This window comes from Ammospiza caudacuta, chromosome 6 (assembly GCF_027887145.1).
Source record: "Ammospiza caudacuta isolate bAmmCau1 chromosome 6, bAmmCau1.pri, whole genome shotgun sequence".
Lineage (NCBI taxonomy): Eukaryota > Metazoa > Chordata > Aves > Passeriformes > Passerellidae > Ammospiza > Ammospiza caudacuta.
In genome coordinates, this window is record NC_080598.1 from 36645283 (window position 1) to 36666767 (window position 21485).

General features: G+C 34.6%; 1 protein-coding gene across 1 annotated transcript in view; it reads left to right on the forward strand.

Annotated features, from left to right (window-relative positions):
- The window catches only part of DPH6 (diphthamine biosynthesis 6), a 180189-nt gene that overhangs the window by 102158 nt on the left and 56546 nt on the right, over positions 1-21485 (forward strand). The gene's annotated exons all lie outside the window — the stretch shown is intronic.

A 21485-nucleotide genomic window follows, 5' to 3' on the forward strand; every position in this document is an offset into this window, starting at 1 on the left:
GTAAAGAGTATGTAATTTGTGCAAAAAAAAGTTAATTCGTTGAACTGACTTAGATGTATTTTTAATTTAGCTCTTGAGAGTTTGGAGATAAGTAGCAAGTATTGCCAAGGTTTAATTTGGCATAATTTTTAAAAGCTGTTACTTTTTTTCTTTTTTCTGAACTAGAGTCTTTTTCTTAAACCTAAAAATTTGGGAGAAATTTCCAGAAAATAAATAGCTTTTGATTTATTCTTATAACATGGATACACCATAAAATAGTTATTTAAGTGTGAGTTTTCTCAGCAATCTTGCAGGAAATGAAGATGTCAACCATACTTGCAGACGTCTCATTTACTGGATCTGAAGTGTTATTCTGGGAAGTACTTGATGTAGGGCATGGAAAACTGTAAATTGAAAAAAGAGTAAGATGAGGAAGCAGAGAGAGCTATGGATGAGTGAGACCTCCAGTATGTCCCAAGAGGGAAGACCAAAGCGGATTAAAGATGAGCAGGTTCCAAGTGATTAGTTCAGTTTATTACACTCTCAGCTGAATCCCTCTTTGTCTGTGTGCTTCCCCAGCCTTACCTCCTGTTCAGAGTATCAAAAAGTTAATTACTGTAATTTAAGAAACGTGCATACAGGGACTCAGTACATGTAAATCATGGAGGAGGATCTGAAACACTGCTTGCTTGCCTTGGCACCTCACCACCACTTTTGCCATTCTTCTTTAGTTTAGCTCTATGCAATATGTCTGATCACAATTCTGTTGTTTTCTATGCTAAGCAGGAAAGGTAGCCATTCATATTTGTTTCCTAGCCCTATACACAATTTTTATTCCTGCATCAATTCTTTTTCCCTTCCTTTTGATTATAGAATAGGTTTCTCTGCAAAAAGAATTAAATACTTTCATCATTTAACTAGCATTCAGAAGGGCTCAGCGTGACAGTAATTTAAAACAAAAATCCGTTCTTTTCACCATACTGTTAATTAACTAACTGCATTTTCATATTAAGATTGCAGTTCTTAACATTTTCTATTTTTCTGAGCTCTCCATTTCTCCATGGGAGCTGCTAGCTGCTAAGCAACTTTGAAACTCTGGCTGTGTGTAAGAGAGGCTCAAAACTTTAGAAGTATGCATGTATAATACAGGTACTGATATTTTCTAAAAAATGGGATTTCATGTGGAAGTTGAATAACTAATAGCAGTTATTGTGGTCTCTATTTTTCATTTTGTTCATCAGTGTTACATCTGCATTTTCTGCATATTGAATGTGATTTGATAAAAAAATTCTGCTCTAAGCTACACTTATGTAAGTAAACTTAAGAGTGAAACTTGGGTCCATTTTATGCCAGTTCAGTCTTAAACAGCTGGTAGTGATAGGCTGGCAGTGGTTAGGAAAGAAATTTACCCAGGGTATAAGAATCTTTTTACTGACTGCAAGTCTTGTTTCCTATGAAGTGCTAAAAATATTAATGAAGTGTCACCCTGAAAAACACTGTTGTTTCATATGCAACAGTTTCATATAGAGAATGCTGGAATACAAAAATTGAATGCAGCCTTTAAATGGAGTTGGAGAGATAAAGATTCAGTGCAAAACCTAGAGATTTAATGCTAGGGTTTATTTGTTTCATACTCATGTTCTAGCTTTACCAGGGTGCATTCTTGTATGATATGGTAATTTCATTTAAACTGAAAGTTTACAGCAGTAATTACAACAGCAGCCAATTAACTGAGATTTGATTCAGTATATTTATTTATTTATTTACTTAATTTTTATTTTCTGAACAGCTTTTTCAATTAATTGGTGTCCTTTAAGCACGTAAATATGCTTGAAGGTCAAGTTGAAGGCAACCCTGTTAAAAGAATTCAGAAGAACTTCAAACAAACCTGAGGGACTCCCAACATGGTCGGAGTTCTTACGTTCTAGGGAAGACTTACAGTAAAAGTCTCCTCTGTGTGTGCATCGTAGGCTTGATACATCCTTGTGTTGTGGGCATGTCTGAGATGTGAATAGTCACAAGTGCGTGTGAAGTTTCTGCTCTGGATGAGCTGACAGATGTCTGGAGATGTATAAATACAGAATAAAATTTATGGACAGAAGAAAGTGAAAAAAAAAACCCCAAAGTTAAAAAATGATAAGTCTGTTTATGTAACTTGATTTTTTTTTTCTGCTCCCATCCCATTCAAATGACTTGCATATTCTTCTGAAATTTATATCAGCCTGTGAATCACTGCAAGGGTTTGTCTAAAGACTTCTAAATTTCATAGGAAATGAACTCTTTCCTCAACAATTTAGTACCTAGGATTCTACTGAATTGTTTTTGGCAAGAGATTGTTTTCTCAGAAATAAATGCATTTAGCTTTTAGTGGTTTAATAATAGCTCAAAACCGAGAAATATCAATTACATTTTTTTTCAGGTTTGTCTTTTCACATTTGTCTCACATTACTCTCACGGGAAGATGTAAAATATTCTGTATTAATGTTGCAGGTTTTCTGATAGCTACATGTATGCTACCTGATTTAAGATTTTGATTATCCATATGTCTTGATGCAACTGTGGCCCTCAAAAAAAGTGATAAAAATATAGCCATTTAAGTGCTAAATAAAGATAGATATTCATTTCAGCTGTAGTGGTGTTAAAGATACTGCCTTCAAAATATGTTCACAAAATAAGCAGTAGATGGAAGATCCATAAAGATACTGTTTTTAAGGTTCACTTTGAAAAGCCCATGGTTAGGCAAAACCATAAATTATATTCCATCTTTAACTCAGGCTTTCAGATGAAGGACCTATGTAGTTATAATAATTAGTTATAAAAAACTTTCAAAGTTTAGCATAATTGCAGTACTTTTCAGCAGTAGTATCCTGAAAGATTTGGGATGTTTTTGAATTATTTGAACTGTTATGAAGATATTTATTGTTTTGTAATGAGGACTGAGGCATATACTTGTGAGATTTACTTATAATTAAAACCATAATTTTAACTCACACAGAGGCCAATTGATTGCTATGTTTAATTTTAAGAAGTCTGTGTTTGCAACTGAAAATATTTTATTAGTTTGACAGAGATTCCTCATAGCTCTCACTTAAAATTAGAAATTAATTTTCTGCTATACATATAGATGTAAGGGAAACTTCCCCATGGCACTGTACTAGGTGATGCCACAGTTGTAATTTTCATTTCATTGTCTGTGTTTATTTCAGTTTTTTGTTCCAGTTGAAAAAGCAACTATACCAAAGGCTGCGTTGCTCTGTAGAATTGAACCATGGAACTGAGTTCAGAAAGTACACTTTAGGTCAGGTTTCTCCAGTTTGCTATCTTGTAGTAAGTTTTCGTAAGTCAGTTGAACAAAGACATTAATGTATTGTGAAATTATTGTGGCAGAAGACACAGAGAACTCATAGTTTGTTGATCGGGTCGCCACTTAGATATAGGGAGTGTCCAGAGATGTTTAGAGTGCGTGGCCAGGCCTGAAGCATGTGCATATGAGTAAGGCCTGAGTACTGAGGAGAACTTACAATGAAGCATCTGCAGTTTTAGGACTTCAGGCAGGAATTTCAGATGAGATAGTCTTTCGTTTAGAGATGTAGTTTCTGCTAAAGACACACATGAGATACACACTGGACAACAATATTTCAGAGGTTATTTTTATGTATTCTTTAGGTGATGGATTCTAAACCTCAGGTATCAGGATGATCAAACTAATACAAACTGATGTTACTTGTGGGCTTGCATTGTAGCACGTCATAGTGGTTTAGGTTGTATGAGCAGTGAGACAGTATCTCACAGAGATCCTGCTGTCAGATCCATGGATATTGCAAGGCTTGGGGTTTCATCATTATAGGACCTTTGTTTACTTCTACTGTGATTCTATAAAAAAGTTTAAACTACTATATTACGTCCTTTTTTCAAACTGGGTTACTGCTTTTATTATGCATAGCAATTCTGACTTAACTGTGAGATTTCAGACTACACTGCAGTACTCTGTCAGCTGTGAAGCAAATGACTCAGCTGTCCTGGAGACTAAACTCTGGTGTCCCCCTAGAATAACTTTAAGCTTTACTGACAGAGTGACTTCAGGAGCTCTGGGTGATGCTGTATACGTTTGTAAATAAACATTCTGTTTAAGTCTTCAGAGCTATTAGTCACATAACCTTCAGGAAAAACTTCCTGACTATGAAATCCTTGATATGAATTAAAATGTTTTTAATTTACTTGAATAAATTACAACTAAATATCTTTTTGAGGACAAAAGAAGAAAGTAATCTGATTAGGACTGTCGCCTGCCATGTTCCAAAACACATGATGTTACTGTTATGAGACTCATCTTAGACATCTATACATTGTTTTACTGCTAATTCAGACAGTCTGGGCTAAAAGAGCTAACTGGGTAAGGTGGGACATGAAAGGTTAAAAAATCTTGAGGTGCTCACTGAAATCATCTGATCATCTGTTTTAAATACAAGACTTCCTTTCCGGACCTGGGCAAATTGTTTAATTGTACTGGTTCTTTTACTGCAAATTTCTATGTCACTATATTTCCCTCATGGTTATTTTTCTTTATATGGAGTCTCAGAACTCTAGAAAAATGGCCAATTTGTAATTATGGAGATGGATTAAAACCGCAATTAACCTTTTAGGACCACAGTTGCATCAAGTTTTAGAGTTGTTTGTGAGACACTGTAAATTCCCTGGCGTACTTAGTTTGTGCAAGAAAGCAGATTAGTTCTGTTGAGGTCTAATATTTGCATTTTTTGCACCTGCAGGTAGTTATCTTTAGGTTCATTCCAATTTTTCCGTTTAGGACAGGCAAACCCAGTGCCTCTGTAATAGAAAGAAACTCTCTTAGCTTGTAGAGGAGAAAGAGTCCCTCTTCAATGTCTTAGCAATCCAAGGTCAAACAGAGCTGATACAGATGATCAGTACCACTTTGGGATCTCTAACATGCCAGATTTATACAACAGTCTAATTTCATGGCAGTAGAAGTCATGAATATCTATATGAAGAAATATATAAAGAAATAAATATATAAGAAAGAAATTACAATGACATTCTTCTTGTAGAAAATTGGACATTAAAAGCCCTAAATTGTGGAGATTTTTCTCTGTTGGGGGTTGACCTGACAACTACTCTTATTAAGGTCAAATGCCCAGTGAGCAAGATTGGCCATGTTGAGACTAATCAATGACAGAAGAGGCTTCTGTTTACTTCTCTGCATACTTGCCAGTTCCCTGCCTCTGCAGAAAGGGGATTGTCATAATCATAATTGAACACGACGGGATTCCTGAGAAGGCTGGGATGAGGGCAGTAAATAATTTATTAGCACTAAGGGTAACTGTATTACTGAGTAATGTTTGATTTACTCTTTGTCATGTTGGGGTCACACAGCTTGCAATTGTTGCAACTGTTCCTTGATACGCACTCAGTTGAGATACTCTTGATTTTATTTCCTGCTGGTTTAACTTTGTTAAAATTTTATTAGTCATGCTAAATTGGACTTCGACAAATGTTATCAAATACATATAAATTCTGGAGTTTTTAGATTGATCTCAGTCCTTGGACAAAGGGCACATAAAGTTAAAAAAGGAGATGTATAGGATATGTTTATTTGGGACTTGGTCCTCTGGAGACAGTCACAGCAGACTTCTACTAGTGGGATGGAAAAGACTTGAGTATTCCTTAAATGAGTAGCTTACTAAACGTTTGCCAAACATTTTCTTTCCAGGCCTTTCCCTCATGTGAAAGAATCTGTCAGATCTTGTTCTGTATTTGAGGAATTGCCTTAAGAATAAGTCAGCTCTGCCTGTGGCTCAGATTGTGCGAAGTTCCACAAGCTTTCTTTGTAACAGTGATGTGTTTGCAAGGTTATTTTTTTCTCAAATTCTGAAAAGGTAGCAATAAATTTGAATTCAATAAATTAAATGTGAAATTAGATGAAGATAGGATGATGGTGAGTTTTCAGTGGTTACAAAAGATCCTTTGTCCCAACTTGATCCTATAAAATGCCTGATAAACCCTGCACTGAAATATGTTCTTTACTTATTTCCCATAATTGCTGAGTAAGTTTCAGAAAAAATTGTAAAAATCACTTACCTGTACAGTGAGCTGCAGAGCCTTCAGAAGAAAAGTGTTACAGATATATAGGTAATATGAATCACAGGTAGCTGCAGGCAGAAACCTCAAATTTGCCTTTTTGTAACTCATCTCAGGAAATATCCCTTATATATTAGGAAGATTAGGTGTAGCAATTGGAAAGCGATATAATAAGGTATCAGGATTTTTTTGGAGAAAAATAAAAGGTCTTCTAACATTTAAGTTAAGGAAGAAAACTTTGCAGAAATTTTTTAATTTGATCGTTTTACTGTGCTTGTCCTAACTTTAAATGTCCTACTAATAAGTTTGGGTAACTCTTCCTTAATATGAGTGTGTACTTACAATGCAAATGCATTCATATTTCACATATCCAATCTACCTGAAGTTTCCATATGTACCCTGAATTTTTGGTGTTTTCTGATCAGTGCTATAGTTTTAATCTCAAATATATTATATGTATGAGTGTTTACTTCTCTCCCTATGTGAAAATACTAAAATTGAAATTGAAATAATTGATAATTTAGTTTCCTGCTTATGCTACTCCTACTTTCTCAGTAATTAACTAGTATTAAAACTATGTTTTTAATATAAGGCATATTCTAGCTTTATGAGATTACTTCTTTATTCCTCCTGCACTCTCCTTGGCACCTGTATGTGAGAAGAAAGTATAAGCCAATGTGCTAATATTGTTGTAGTTTCACACCCAAAATGAGGACTGATATTGCACAACTGCTCAGGAATGTGGAAGACCTTATGCCTTTAATATTTTCTTATTTTAAATCAAACTGGGGAAACCATTTAATATAAATTTTTATTTACACTATTTTTAAGAGCTGCAATAGTGATTTAGTGTTTCTTTTGTGGAAGAGGGAAGAGGACTGTAATGTAAGCTAGAATATCTTTGTTAGGCATCAAATCCACTAAAATTTTCTAGTTCTTTATTTGTTACGATAAATTTGTTACAATCATTTTTTTACTTGTTCATTTTAAATTTTCTATTTAAAATGGCAAATACAGACAGGTTTATGTTAAGCTGCTTGTTGTTTTGTCACAAACTTGGAATAAGGTTACTTGGTTGAATCCCTCTACCTCTGCAGTACAGTATAATACGAGTCCTGATCTTGCTATTAATCTCACAGCAACTGACAGTAATGCATTCAGCAAAAACCCTGGTTACACCTTTCTTGTACTTGCTATCCTCATACAAAACAAATGGTCTAGTGCAGATCAGTATTCATTTGACTTAAGCCTTTTTGTCCTATAAAATATCCATAATGTTTTCTGAGCTTTCTACAGACAGCTTAATTTGAGGAGCCTGCCATCTAATTAAAAGATGATGATTATGAGTTCTGTAATAATCAAGTTTTGTGTCCAAATTAGTTTTCTAGCCTCATGCTGATCTTCAAGAAAGCACCATTTCCCACATGGATGAGACTTCATGTGCATAATAGAAGGTTTTAGTCTTCCCAAGAACAGGAGTTTTTATCCCACCTACCAAAGTTATGCTGGCTGCAGGCTATTTAGGGTCTCAGAGATTTCAGCTAATATGGTGAAGATTTCACTGAAAATGTTTACTTGGGTAAATTAGAATGTCACTATTTTAAATGTAAATTTTGAAGCACTGCAGACAAACTGTAGCTTCTTAGAATTAATCGTGTCTTTTTGAAACATGAACATACATCACACCATTTCTGTTACAGTAATATTTATATGTGCATGTATTTTTGCTGTGTATATGTATATATTTTATGATCAAAGTTTATAAATCTTGGAGCATGAATTACTGAATTCACTGTGGTTGTGTATTACCATTAGCAGCAGTAATAAATGACCAGCTCCTTCAAATGTGGCTGGATTTATAGATGCTACATCCTTTGAGTAATAAGCTGTTCTTTACCTTGACACTTTTCATGTCTTAAATGCTTTTAATCACATACTGCTTATATTACATTGATTATCTGAAAGAATGTTGAAGCTTTAATGATCCTTGTTTTGTCAGTGTAAGAACTTAGCAGTACCCATCATATGATGTTATTCAGTATGACAGTTACTCAGCTTATACTTCAGGGAAAATATCAAAGCTAATATCTAGTTTGTAGTATAAGTAATCTTTCATGATTACCAGTTAGGATGATTTGGGACTGCCATCACCCCAGTGGCTCCTATATTCAGTTTTCCTAAAGATTTTTTATTTCCATTTGTTAGTCTTTCTACTCTTCAATTGCAGTTGCTAGAACAATAAATGTGAATATTTTTTGCTTTTCAGTCTTACAAATAATAAAATCTAAAATACAGCAGCTCACCTAGGTAGCAGAGAAATTGTCCTCTGATATTGTTTATCTGAAAGGAAATGCAGGAGAAGATTGCCATGACTGCAGATTTATTGGACGTTTATATCATATCTGTATGGTTATGCTGGTGTGTAGTGCTTGGCTCTTTCTTGCAATAACTTTAAAGCCAGGGAAGTGACTGTTGGATTGACAGGGTGAAAGTAGTAGTAATAAAAGAGGGGGAAAGAAGACAACGTGCATTTACAGTTGATATGTTTAAAACTTATACTACCTCCAGGTCATACAGATATAGAGGGAACGTGACTGACCTGACAGTTATGGAGTTTTTGATCAATTACTACTTAGCTTTCAGTGGAACACTTTCAGAACCACAAGACTTAATCCTCATTTATGACATTTCTGTTTAGCTTTATTTCTCTGATTCTCAAAGTGACTGAGATATTACTATTTCTATATAAACAGTGACAAATATGCCAATAGCATTTCAAGAACAAATAAAAACAAATTTCTTCTTTCATATCTTCATTATATGGTTAAGGCATACAAATTGATATTCATGCATGCAGTCATTAATGACAGCATTTGAAGGCTTGTCTGTTAGTTTAGATAGAACTGTGTTTTTCAATAAGCAGAAGTGCAAGCTATTAAGTGTTGCAGGATTGGATATTAACCAGAAAAATGAAAGGACTTCATTTGCCTCTGCCTTTTATTGGGAATTCTTTGTGTCATTTTCCTCCTATTATCAGCCTTGGTCATTTCTGCTGGATAAATATGTGCAGAAATATGGTAGCTCCACAAGCACTTTTGCTCTCAACTCCTATGATTTGTGACACCTTTGCTCAGAGTATGTCTGACTAACCATTTGGCTAAAATGGCAGCACTATCACAGCCGTTTCAGCTACTATCACTGTCAATCCCAATGAAACTGAATGGGTGTAATTATGAGATATTTTTAGGAAACATACTTTATATAGACAGGACCTCTGAGGGCGGTAAATTCTAGGACACAGGGAAGGATGTGCAAGAACAGTACTTTCCACTTTAAATTACATGTTTCAATGTCTAATTAGAAAGTTGCAGTGGTTTCACTGCTGTCATCTGCTTTGTGTCATAGCAAGGAAATAGTACATATTTTCATTCACTTTGGTTTTTTACAGATTTACTCTGTATTTTAATGATATTTACACTTCACAGAACCAAAGCAAGAAAAATTTTACATCACCTTGTGTGCCTCATATATTGTGGACCAGTTAAAAACAATGGTTGCAAACTAGGTTGCAAACAAATTTTGCCTAAGGCATCAACCATAAATTAAAGTAATAATCGTCCCCGTAAGAGACAACTTTTTCCACTGTTCTTTTAAAATAAAAAAGAAAGTAGGTCAGAGAAATTTAGGATATTTTAGAGTATGTACAGTATTGTATTGTTTGCCAGCACCTAATTTACAATTACAGAGCTGCATGAATATTGAAATTATTCAGCTTCCCATTATAAATGTATGTGGCAGTTTGGTTGTTGATCAGTTTATGAAGTTAATGCAAATGAAACTGTCTTCCTGTCAGCATTTGAAATATATAATGCAGTCATGTTGTATATTCAGGGACAGGCCATTGACAGTCAATTAACAAGTTTGATTGGTATGTCAACTCATTCTTTTGAATTGTTAATAGTATGTTAATAGCATTCATTTCTTTGTGCAGTCCCATTTGCAGCTTCACAGTTACAGCTATTTTTTATGATTCTGAGTAACCTAAAATAGTGCCTTAATAATAGATTATTAAACACCTGTCTGGTGTAGCTTAGGGAGGTTTTTCTAGACTGGGAGTTTGCAGTGGATCCCTTTGATATTCAAATCAACAAATGATAGCCTTTTTATTCAAAACGTAAGTTCTTTTGATGGTTAGCTTGTTAAGAAATATTCAGCTCCAGTCTGACCTGATCTGGTTTCCCATGGAAAAGATCTGATGCTGTTTGAAGGTTCATAAATGGAATGCCAATGACAATTTGTTGTTGACGTTTTGCTGCCTCAGCCTTCAGATGCTGCTGGTTGATGTGCCGCTTTAGCTTCACCAAATAATGCTTGCAGGTAAATGATCTTCTGATTGATCAGATAGTTTCAAAGCAAAGAGTTCTCTTCTGTGGTCTGTAGTCATGGTTTTTAGGCTTGGAGGGGTACTTTAAAAGATGCATCAAAGTTGACAGATGAATCTTGAGGCAAGGAATTATGGGAGACAGCAGAATTATGGGAATATTTTTGAGAGAATAACATATTAGCAAGAGTTTTGAAGACCTTCAAAGGTCTATGAAAGCAGCTCCCTATAGCAGATTTATTCCTCCTTTAAAAAAAATTAAAATTGAGTACACTGGTTAACTCTCAGTTTCCTGTGTTGGGAAGGTGTTGAACTGATTTATTGTCTTCTAAGGATGTTTTAAATGACATATTTCATTTGAATTTCACTATTATCTTCTTCTGCATTCAGAGCCTCATCCTGCAAGGTGCAATTTCTGCTTTTACTGAAGTTTGCATAAAATCAAAGCATTACATCACCTAACAAGGCCAGGGTATACAGTGAAAAACATTCCTTTACATAAACATCTATGACATTTAGTTAGCATTAAAATCAAGATTGGTGAAATAACCCTTTTTCTCCACCTTTCCTCATATAGAGGCATTATTCTTTTATACCCTTCTCCATTCCCCATTAGTGCCCTTCCTGATTGTAACACAGCTATCTTTCTGAAGAATCAGACTAGCTATTAGAAGTTTAAAACATACATCACAGAAACAGTTCATTTCTCTTTGGTTTGAACATTTAATTATTCACTATCAGCATGTGATAGTTTTTCTGCAAAAACATGTAATTTTTTTTTTTTTGGAGAGCTATATGAGTTAACTCATTGAGATCTGAATGTCAGAAGCTCTGAGGTTTGGAGTCAAATGCTGTGATCAGTTACATTGCCAAATATGAACTCTGGAATCACTCACTGAAAGATGCTGTGTGTTAACTATGCCTCACTGGACTTGGTAATAAATCATTTGTGCTGATTGAACTTAGGCCAAACTTTTTTTAATAACAAAACCCAGTCTTTTTGCAAAATCCTAAAATGCAACTTAAAAAAGCTAGGTGAATGGTGAAGTCAGGCAACTTCAGTCTTTATGTCATATAAATAGAATGTAAAGTTTATATGAGATAGTTTCCATCACTGGAAATTTTGGCATTTTTGCATGCTTTTCTAATACTGTGCGTTGTTTAGCTGATAATTAGAAGCTCATTCTGTTGGGTTGAACAAGCAAAATATTAGACATTTTATTGTCATACAAGGTTATGTTTTCAGTAACGTACCTATAATTTCCCTTAGCTCAAAATGCAATATTAGATACTTAAACTGTTTTCTGTTTGTAGACTTTGATACAGCCTTACAGCCTCTGTTTTTGAAGAGATACTCTATAGGTTATTTGCAAAATTCAAATTAAAATTCAAAGCTTTTCTGATAGTAGTGTCATTGATATTGTTTCTAATTCATTATTTCTGTGCTTCAGTTTTAACCATTATACATCCAAGAGAACTTCTTGATCCCATTTCATGTTCAAATTAGGCATGTGTAAGCCTTTTTTTTAATTTTCAAAAAATATGGTAAAAACTCCCTCCCCAGCATGGTTTTTATTTTGTCATCTTGCGTCTTTTGAAGTAGCCTAAATATTTCACAAAATCTCTGTTCATATAGAATTATCTGCCTGAATATTCTGTAGTGTAAGGCTTATCTTGAGTGACTTTCACAGTGTTAAATGTTTATAATTTAAAAAACTGTAAGGTAACAATGACCAGCTCATAGCAGTTTGTAATGCTTGTTATTTCCTTTTTGGATAATGTTATACTATCAAGATAGAAATCAGTTTTGATTTAATGTTCATTATAAAGATTTTGCCCATCATAACCAATACTTTTCATCACAGAGCAGGATCATGCCATCCTATACTATCCAAGATCATGAATTTATTTAAACAAAACAGAATAGTTCCAGTAGAAGATATTAAGAGATGTGCTTCCTGGAGTGCCCATTGTCACAACAGCTCTGTCATTACCAGGCAAAAGGAAAATACTAAAGAAGGGATTTGAGCCTGGGTCTCAGCAATATTGCAGCTGATTAACCTAATTGCTGGATTATTCTTTGCTGCAGTCTGCCCCTCCTTTCCTCTTATTTAGCCTCTTTTTGTTTCAACACTTGGCTTTCTACCCATTTTTCTATATCAGAGGGCTTGACTCTGCAATTATAATTACTTTTATAATAATGCAAACAGAATAGCTAAGCACACAGTAAATTTGCAGGCACTGGTTCATGACGTTGCTTAGTGATATGAGATGGATACAAACCTGGCTGCAGCTTGAATGGGACAATATGAGATACGTATTGTATTAGTAACTTTGTACTCACTATGTTGTCAGTATAGTGCAATTTCCATTCTCAACTTTTATTCTTTTAAACCAATTAGAAAATTACATAAAAATGAGTACCAAAAGGTACAAGTTGAATGTACGCAAAAAACAAAATCTACCCCCCCCAAAAAAAAGAAAATATATAATGCAAAATAGTGACTCCATACCCAGATGAATATGTATTCCTCTACAGATTATAATTACAATACAGTTAGAGTCTAGTAATGAATCAGAATTAAAATGATTTTTTTTACAGAAATTTAATTTTTAAATGCAAGTTTATCAATCGGTAAGTTCTTTCCTTGAATGCTGCCAACCTAAGTGAGTGTCTGCCCACTGAAAGCTCCATAGTAAACTGCCTCATTGCTTGGTTAGAAATTTAATGTTACTTTAAATAAGGATGTTGTCCTCACTGCAATTCTGATAAAAGGTCAGAATTGAAGCATACAACAAGTAAAAGAATATTAAGTATATGTGTAGATCTTTGTTGAAACTTGCAGTTTCTGTAAGTATAATCAGAACTTGACTTGCAAATTTGCATTGAAAGATGTATCCCTAGAGAAAGATATTTGCTGTTTAAGGAAGTATTATCACTGAAATATGAATAAATAAGCAGAGGATTGTGGTAAGTACTGTATGTCATGTAGGTTCTGTTGTATATATTGTACAGGTACATCTAGCTGCACAAACAAGTCTCCTTTCATTTCCACTGGGAAGTGATGGTTGTATGTATTATAAATTGGACTTCTGCACTAAATAATCTTTGTCATACATGAAGCTGTTTTAGTGTGTTGGTTTTTGCTTAGGTATGCATAGATGCAAGCAAAATCCATGTGAGAGTAGGTATACATGGAGAACGGGCAAAAGCAAAAAAAAAACCAAACAAAACCACACTCTATGGCTAGAATAAGAACTATTACTTTTAGCTTACTGTAGTTACAGTTAACTTGTTTTAAGTTATCTCGTTCTTGGTTTTATGCAAGTGCTTCTTTCTCATCTCCCAGTTATCACAAACCCTCTTAAAGTAGCCAGTGACAATCATGCACAGCATATTTCAAGTGAGAATATTAAGCCAAGTGAAGGCTGGGAACAAAATCTTTTCTGTAAGAATAGAATGTCACGGTGTTAATGTGTTTCATACACTGTGAATTACTGTCGTGTGATGAACAGCTTTCACTTTTCAGTACAGAGTATTTTCTCTGCCTATCTGTCCCTCTTCTGTTTATAATCACATTAAGCTATTTGACAGTTGGCATGAATAAGGACTGTAGACAGGTAGGAAAGGGAAAAAAACAACTCCCTCTTTATAGGATTTTATGACTGTAGTCTTGATTCTCCTTGGATGCTGAATTCCACAACAGTACTGCAGCCTTTAGCAGTGCCACCCTTATTGTTAATAGAAACTTAAATCTAGACATTTCTACTGGGCTTCCTTGTTTTATTTTATCACTGCAGTGATAGTTGAACTGGTGATTTTGTTTGCTGTAAGTGGAAATTGTCAGTAGAAGCTTCAGTTAATGTGGGAAGGAAATCATGAGGTCCCTTTCTAAGTAGATTGTATGTTTAAGAATAAAAGTAGAAGAGACAAAGTCTGTAATATAAACACCTATAGGAAGCTAAAGAAATCACATCACTTCATTTTTTGTCTATCCTCCTTTAGATATTATGTGTATGGATAGAGTTACCCTATAACCTCTCTCCCTTATGTGCTATCCAGTTCCCTAGAACTGTAGAGAAACTGTAGAGAAGAGGAAAAAAGTAGAAATGAAGGAGGGAGGATTGTCTTATGTATATGCCAGCTATATCTTTCTCTGGTGATATTTTATAAACCTTTTGTTATGAAAATACATTTAGGATTAAATAGTAAAACCAAAAATGAGCTGTGTGGGAACCCCAAATAAATGCTTAGGTAACCTCATGTAAGTTGTAGACATTTTCTGCTTAGCAGCGGAGGGTGAAAACAGAGGGGAGTTAATTTTACATATTTACCCTGGCAGATTAAGATGCTTATCATAATTTGAATGCTGCTATGCTGAGCTATAAACTGAAAAACAGTGTTAATGAAGAAATCTAAATACTCTTTGAAAAGAGACTTAGCTCTGAAGAATCATCTGAAACTTTGATATCATCTGAAATTTTACAGACTTCCCTTTGTACTATGGAAATCATATCTTACTTTTTGTAAAGGTTATGATACCAATTTGGGTAATTGTAACAAATTTTACTCTTTGATTAGACCAGTGTCATGGGAACAGAGACTGCAACTTCTTTTGTCCTATACTGAATGTGCTTTTAGTAAAGAGCAGTTATTTTTTAATATAGACTGTTCAGCAATTCCTCAGTCAAGTTTTCTCCCTTGTTCTGAATATTTGTATTTCAAAATATTTTTGCCATATGTTCTGGCATGAGTTTTCATTTTTCCTAAGCTGTCTCATTTTCTTATTTGCTGCATTTATTACAAACCTGTGTCCATTTTTATTATTTCTACTGGTGCACATTCCAATTTAGTATCCTCTGTGGGTTTCATTATCATGCTGTTAATCCCTTCTTCCACTGACTTAATGAAGATGTTAAACAAAATCAAGCCTAATACCAATCCCTACGGCACCCCACTTCAGTTACATTGGCATTTTCATTACTCTCTCCTCACAGACTATCAGCTAGTTAACAGCATTTATATTTGGGAGAGTTAAAAAATTATTTTCAGATATGCCTTACCAGATATTTTAAGAATCCACATGAATTATAAACATTGTCCTCCCTTATCTCTGCATATAGAATTCACTAAAAAACACAATCACCTGCAGCAGACATAATATGCATTTTGTAAAAATGTGTTATCCATTGCTCGAGAGTTCATGTCCACATTGAGTCATTTCTCTCACTTTACACTGTTGGATACTAGTCTTTCTTACCTTGTTTGTCTGGACCCTGACAAGGCTTTTAGTTTCTCTAGTAAATACCAATTTAAGTGGCTCATTCGCAATCCCAACCTCAATTTTTAGGAATAGACTCATCTGAGTACATTTTTTAAAAATTTGTTGTGTTTGGCATCTTTATTTGAAGTGACATGAATAATAAATGAGGAAGTGTTAATCAGTTTGGAGGTTTTACTCCATCTTTTAGATAAGGTATGTTCATAAAGCTAAGTGTTCTGCAATTTTTCACAGTTGGCAGATTTGCTAATGTGCTTGTGTGAGAACTTGTGATTTTTTTCAAAAGCTTGAGAGGAATGGTAGGCTTTGTAAAAGGTGGCAGATTAATAGTCATGAAGACTAGAATTCCACTGTCCCAAGGAAGAAATGCATCAAAGATTAATACTCTTGTTAGCTTGCTCATTTTAAAATAGAGAGACTGCTCTTTTTATATTTAGGAAAAAGCACCCTGCAGAATGTGGAGAACAGTTTATCCTCTATGGCAATTAAGTCTTTAAGCTGTCTACTGTAATTTTCCAGGAAGGAACAATATGTACCCTGGGCACTAGCACAGCACACGGGCCAAATTATGCGAACTAAGGAAAGAATATTTTTACCTCCATTTTGTTCATTTCTTATCTCTCTCTCTATTGGAGATTCTAAGTCAACTAAAACAAGAATTGTGGAGATGATTTCAGACTGGCTGTCTGTCATGCCCACATGGATGTATTAGATGGGAAGCCTTTCTCACCCACTTTATTGGAATCTTTCTAAATGTTTATAACAACAGGTTCTGACTTTAAAACTGCATTTATTTTTGAGTTATGTCTAATAATACCTTGGAATATGAATGACAGTTTGTGAGGTGGGTTTTCTGTTGAAAATTTCAGTTTTTGAATCTTTGTCTTCTGTAAATCAAAAGTGTGGGGGTTTTATTTCTGTCAGTTGTAGAGCAAAATAAAATTGATTTGACATTGATCAACATTTTAAAATAACCAACACACTGCCAAAAATATGTATGCAACTACTACAATTTTCTTTGATAGAACAGTTTTTGAAAGATTAGTTTCAAGCTAATACTTTGATCTTACCTTAAGTTTTTGTCATGATCATCCCTCTTAAGTCTCTACCTTTAGCATTTTTTTAATCTTCAAGGTACTACAGACCTTCAGAAATGTATTAGATGAGATTGCCTGCTGTAAATCCAGCACTGTCAAAAGGTTCATTTTGAGGTATTTGACTTTTAGAGGATTGCAGAGGTGTTTACAATTGGGAAGTATAGAGTATAGGCAATATTCATTATGTTGGTTTAGTATTCATAGCAGTATTGTGGCTTCTTCAGATGCACTGTTGAGTTTAAAGGACTGCCAGATTTTGTGCTGCTTGGTGTTTGTATACTGTGTGACATGATGCTTCTCCTTGGTATAATTTAAATTAGGACATACACAGAAGTTTTAGGTGTGTTGATAACGTTATGACACTGTGTTCAATGTCAAATATGGCTTTGTGGGATAATGTATTTTAATTTTCCTAAACTTCATTGAAAAAAAAATACACCCTAGGTTAGCATTCATGAAATTGCAGTCACTTCTTGTTAAAAAAAATGTTCTACGAATTTTCAATACCCAAATATATAAATTCAAAGAGAAAAGTTTAAAACACACATTGATAAAATACATTTTAATAGTGAAGAGCAATACAAAATGATTAGGGCTTTGTAGATTTGTAGATCAGGTGATCAGATACATATTGAAACATCCATCCCAAAATGAAAACTAACAAAATGGACTCACAGCATCTGATAAATGAATTATAAAACCTTTAAAACTGTGTGAACGTTACACCTAGTTCAATAAAATAGCCATAATATGCTACTGATTAATTGTTAATGGGTTTTTTTGACCTAACTAGGAAAAAAAAAATTATCCAAAGGGAAGTTCTGAAGTTTTGAGTATGACGTGCAAACTAATTTGACTAAGCTATATGTGGAGTCTTAGCAATTTAAAAATTTTTAGTCAAAGGTAATAATAAATAGTAGTAATAGTAGTAGTAGTAGTAGTAGTAGTAGTTAGGAATATATCCTTCATACTTTAGCTACTGATAAAGCTACTAATGCACATTTTTTTCTCAGAAGAAAGCCTGCATCAAACTCAACTATTTTCAGACTATGAATTTTTACAGTTCAAGAAAAACATGAATTATATTGAAGGTTGGGTATATTAGAATCGTGTTAGTTAGATACAATTTGTTTTCATAGTATGAACTTCAAGCTTTTCAATTGCTGTTGTCTAAATGCTGCCTTTAAAAAGTTTATTCATACTAGTCAGTTGAATAAAAGATGTCACATTACAAAAAGCAATTTTGCCATCATTATCTAAAACAAGAGGGGCCCTAGGAAGAAAGGATTATCATATATTGAATAAAAAGTTCACCACCTTGCAGCTTTAATCCCGTTAGAAAAGATTATTTCTATCTAACTTAATCAGCCAGAGGTCTTTATTGCCTGGAGTATTAATTGATTTAGGTCTTCATTAAGGTCAGAGGTAGCCGTGGCTGACCAGAGGCAGCCTATTAGTGTGTTGTCAGTTCTGCTTATTTACATTGACTCAGCCTAATAGTGGGTCGTGTCGCTGTTGGGTCAGGGGGTCACTGAACCTTTTGTGCGGCCTGACCTGTTAAAGGGCAGCAGTCACTCACACACCAAACTGCATTCATAGCAAAGATTTGCCTGATTGCATATTGACTCCTGCCTTCAAGAAACATGCATTTGTGGTGCAACTATTAGCATTTGCCTAAGTGTCTGTGGGTGAATATTTGAGATCCCTCTGTTAGAAGTTTCCAGCAAGTTTTATATTGTCAGTTAATCACAAGTTTTAATAATATCAGCAGGAACAGTTTCATCAAATTTCCATAGTTGCTCTTGGCCTTTAATAAAAACTCAGTGTGTATCTATAGGTATCCTATCACTTCCTTCTTTTGTTTCTTTCTAGGCAATAATAGTTGCAGCTTTTCCTTTCTAATTAGCATCTTACGTTAGACCTCATACAATTGAGTCTGGTTTTCTCATTGTTTCTTTTCCTGATACATATATATGTGGGGGATATGTTGTGTACTTTTGGTAACAGAATACTGGTAAAAACTATTTCATGGTATAGAGCAGTTCCAAGTGGCACTGAGTGAGTTCTTCTGACTGTTCCTTTCCATGATACTATAGAAGCTTTCCTTCTGTTTCCTAGTAAGTGGAAGCACCTTAGATAAAAAACCTACTATACAGCTTTCTATTGGTATAAGCCATGTCCTCAGCATAAATTATACTTATCCCTGCAAGACAGCCTCACTGTGAAAAGTATTAATTCTCAAATAATCTCTTTGCTTTCTATCTGTGAGAGCATGCATTGCATCCTCTGAGGTTCTGATTGTCCACTGAACTCCCCTGATTATTTACAGTTGTGCTGACTGAGCAAAAGAGCTGCTAGACTATTATGTTAACTTGTAAGGACTCACCTTTCATTTAACTTGCAATGATACAAATGAAAATAAAAAGGGAAGAAATGTGGAATCACATGAGGCTCCATTTATAACCTGCTTGATGCTGTGAAACAATATTGGAAATAAACTTGTACAAGTGAGCATCTCAGCAGTATGAAGCTTGAGTTTTCAGGGTTGTCTTTGGTTCAAGCCTTTATTTAAATTTTAGCACTGGAAATATGTGTATGGTCTACAGTGAAAATCAAAATACTAGTGAGACATCCACTGTATATATATGGATCCTCTAAGGATCAATAGAGATCCTTTATATTGTAGTTTTGTTTCTTTGCTGTTTCCTGTATAATGAAAGTCGGCCAGGCTGGATACACTGTGAATCTACACCCTGAAAGATCTTCTGTTATCCTCGTAAGTGCTCCAAAAAGATAAACTGTTGCAAGGTTCTAGCAGGGTTTTGCAGAACACTTTCACAACACAAGTACTGACACCATACATTGTGACAGCTCCTCTTGTAAGATTTCAGTACTGTGAACAAGATAGTATGATGACTTCCCTGTTTTAAATGCCTTTTACTCTGCTAACAATTTTCTGTATAATGCTTCAAACATTCCAGAGACAACGTCTTGAAATCTGCTAAAACAGTGTTTATACTGGTTTGCTGCTTTGTCCTTGCTGATTATTTATGCTTGCTTTTCATGACTGAGTCACTGGGAAAGAGAAGAGAGATACCCCTCCTCCTTCCCTTATTCTAAATTATGTCCCCCTGCAATACAGTTGCTGCAAATCTGTGGCCATTTTTTTATCCTTTTCCCCTCTTTTCCCCTTGCATCCACCCTTCCATAACATGGTGGCTTGTTGGAAACATTGTTTTTCTATTAATTGCATCGTAAGATACAAACAAGTATGTTAGGAACAGAGGGATTTTTTCAATTGGTTTTTAAAAAACTGCAAAATTCCCACTGAATCTTAGCCAAAAGTGGTGCCAATTTTGCTCAAATCCTTCCGAGATTTTTTTATGACCTTGCTTATGACCAGTGGGGCTAATTGTATCAGAACTGTCCAGGATACTTTAAGAAAGTGCTATCTTGGTCTGTATTTCAAAACACTGACAGATATTTTATCGTTAATTAGTATTCATATTATGTCTCAAACAATCTGTTCAAGAATAGGGGAAGTGAACTGGTTGAACAGCTCTTCTGTCTACCTAATAATTAACATGGGTGATGCATGGAAAACCAGCAGCTCAACAGGGGATAAAAAGGAAGAAATACCATCAGTGTGATTTTTTTTTCCTGTAGGAATATAAACTACCTGCATTGGAGTTTTTGACTAATGCATGGATTTCACTTTGCAGAGGTGAAAATGAATGGTTTGCTTTAAAAACAAACCTGTGCCCCTCTGAATCATATCTCTGAATTTGTTTCTCATCTTGTCAGTATGCCACTTGGTAGCTGGCTGGACTCCCTTGTTCAGTGGCACATATTTTAAAATAGCACTGTAAAAAAAAAAAGAAAGAAAAGAAAGACCATTTGTTCCTGTAAACCAAAATATTGGTTTCATATACTTTTTCCAAATTCAGGATTATATATAGCATTATCAAACAATATTGCAGGTATTTTAAACCATTTAAATAGTTGATGTGTGTCAGTTGATATATTGTTTCCTCTCTGCCTCCTCCCCCTCTTCAGCTGCTAATCATAGAACTTGTATGCCAAATTGTATAAGATACTCTTCCAATAGTTACATGTGTGAGTCTTTTGTGAGACACAGACAGTTATGAGGACAGATTTGGAGTTGCATATGGGTCTGTCACATGGTTTGATTGCCATGTCTTCTAGGACACAGATTTCTTTTTTAATTATTCTTAATTCTGAGGAATTTTTACAGTTTATACAGTAAGTTCTGCAAAATTCTTCCGAAAGATTCCTTTCTCTGTCATTACTCCTAGCAAAATTCTTCCTGTGCTGACTTCAAAGCTGCTTACACCCACCTTACTTCCCACTTCTATACTTAGTTTTCTTTTGATAGTGAATAAAATTTACTGTTTCACTGATTAGGATATGCACAGACGTTCTAGAGAAGTGCAGCATAAGACGATGAAAAGTTTTGATATTTACATTAAGATTTTATAAAAAAAATCTTTGAGATGTCTGAATAATAAGAATAAATGTTTCCTTTCCTGGCTGCTGTTAAAAAAAGTAGGTCTTCAGAGTGTTGCTGGGAAGATTTTGGAAAATAAGCCCAAAGTAACTGCATTGCAGTAGTAAGTCTGGCCACCCATT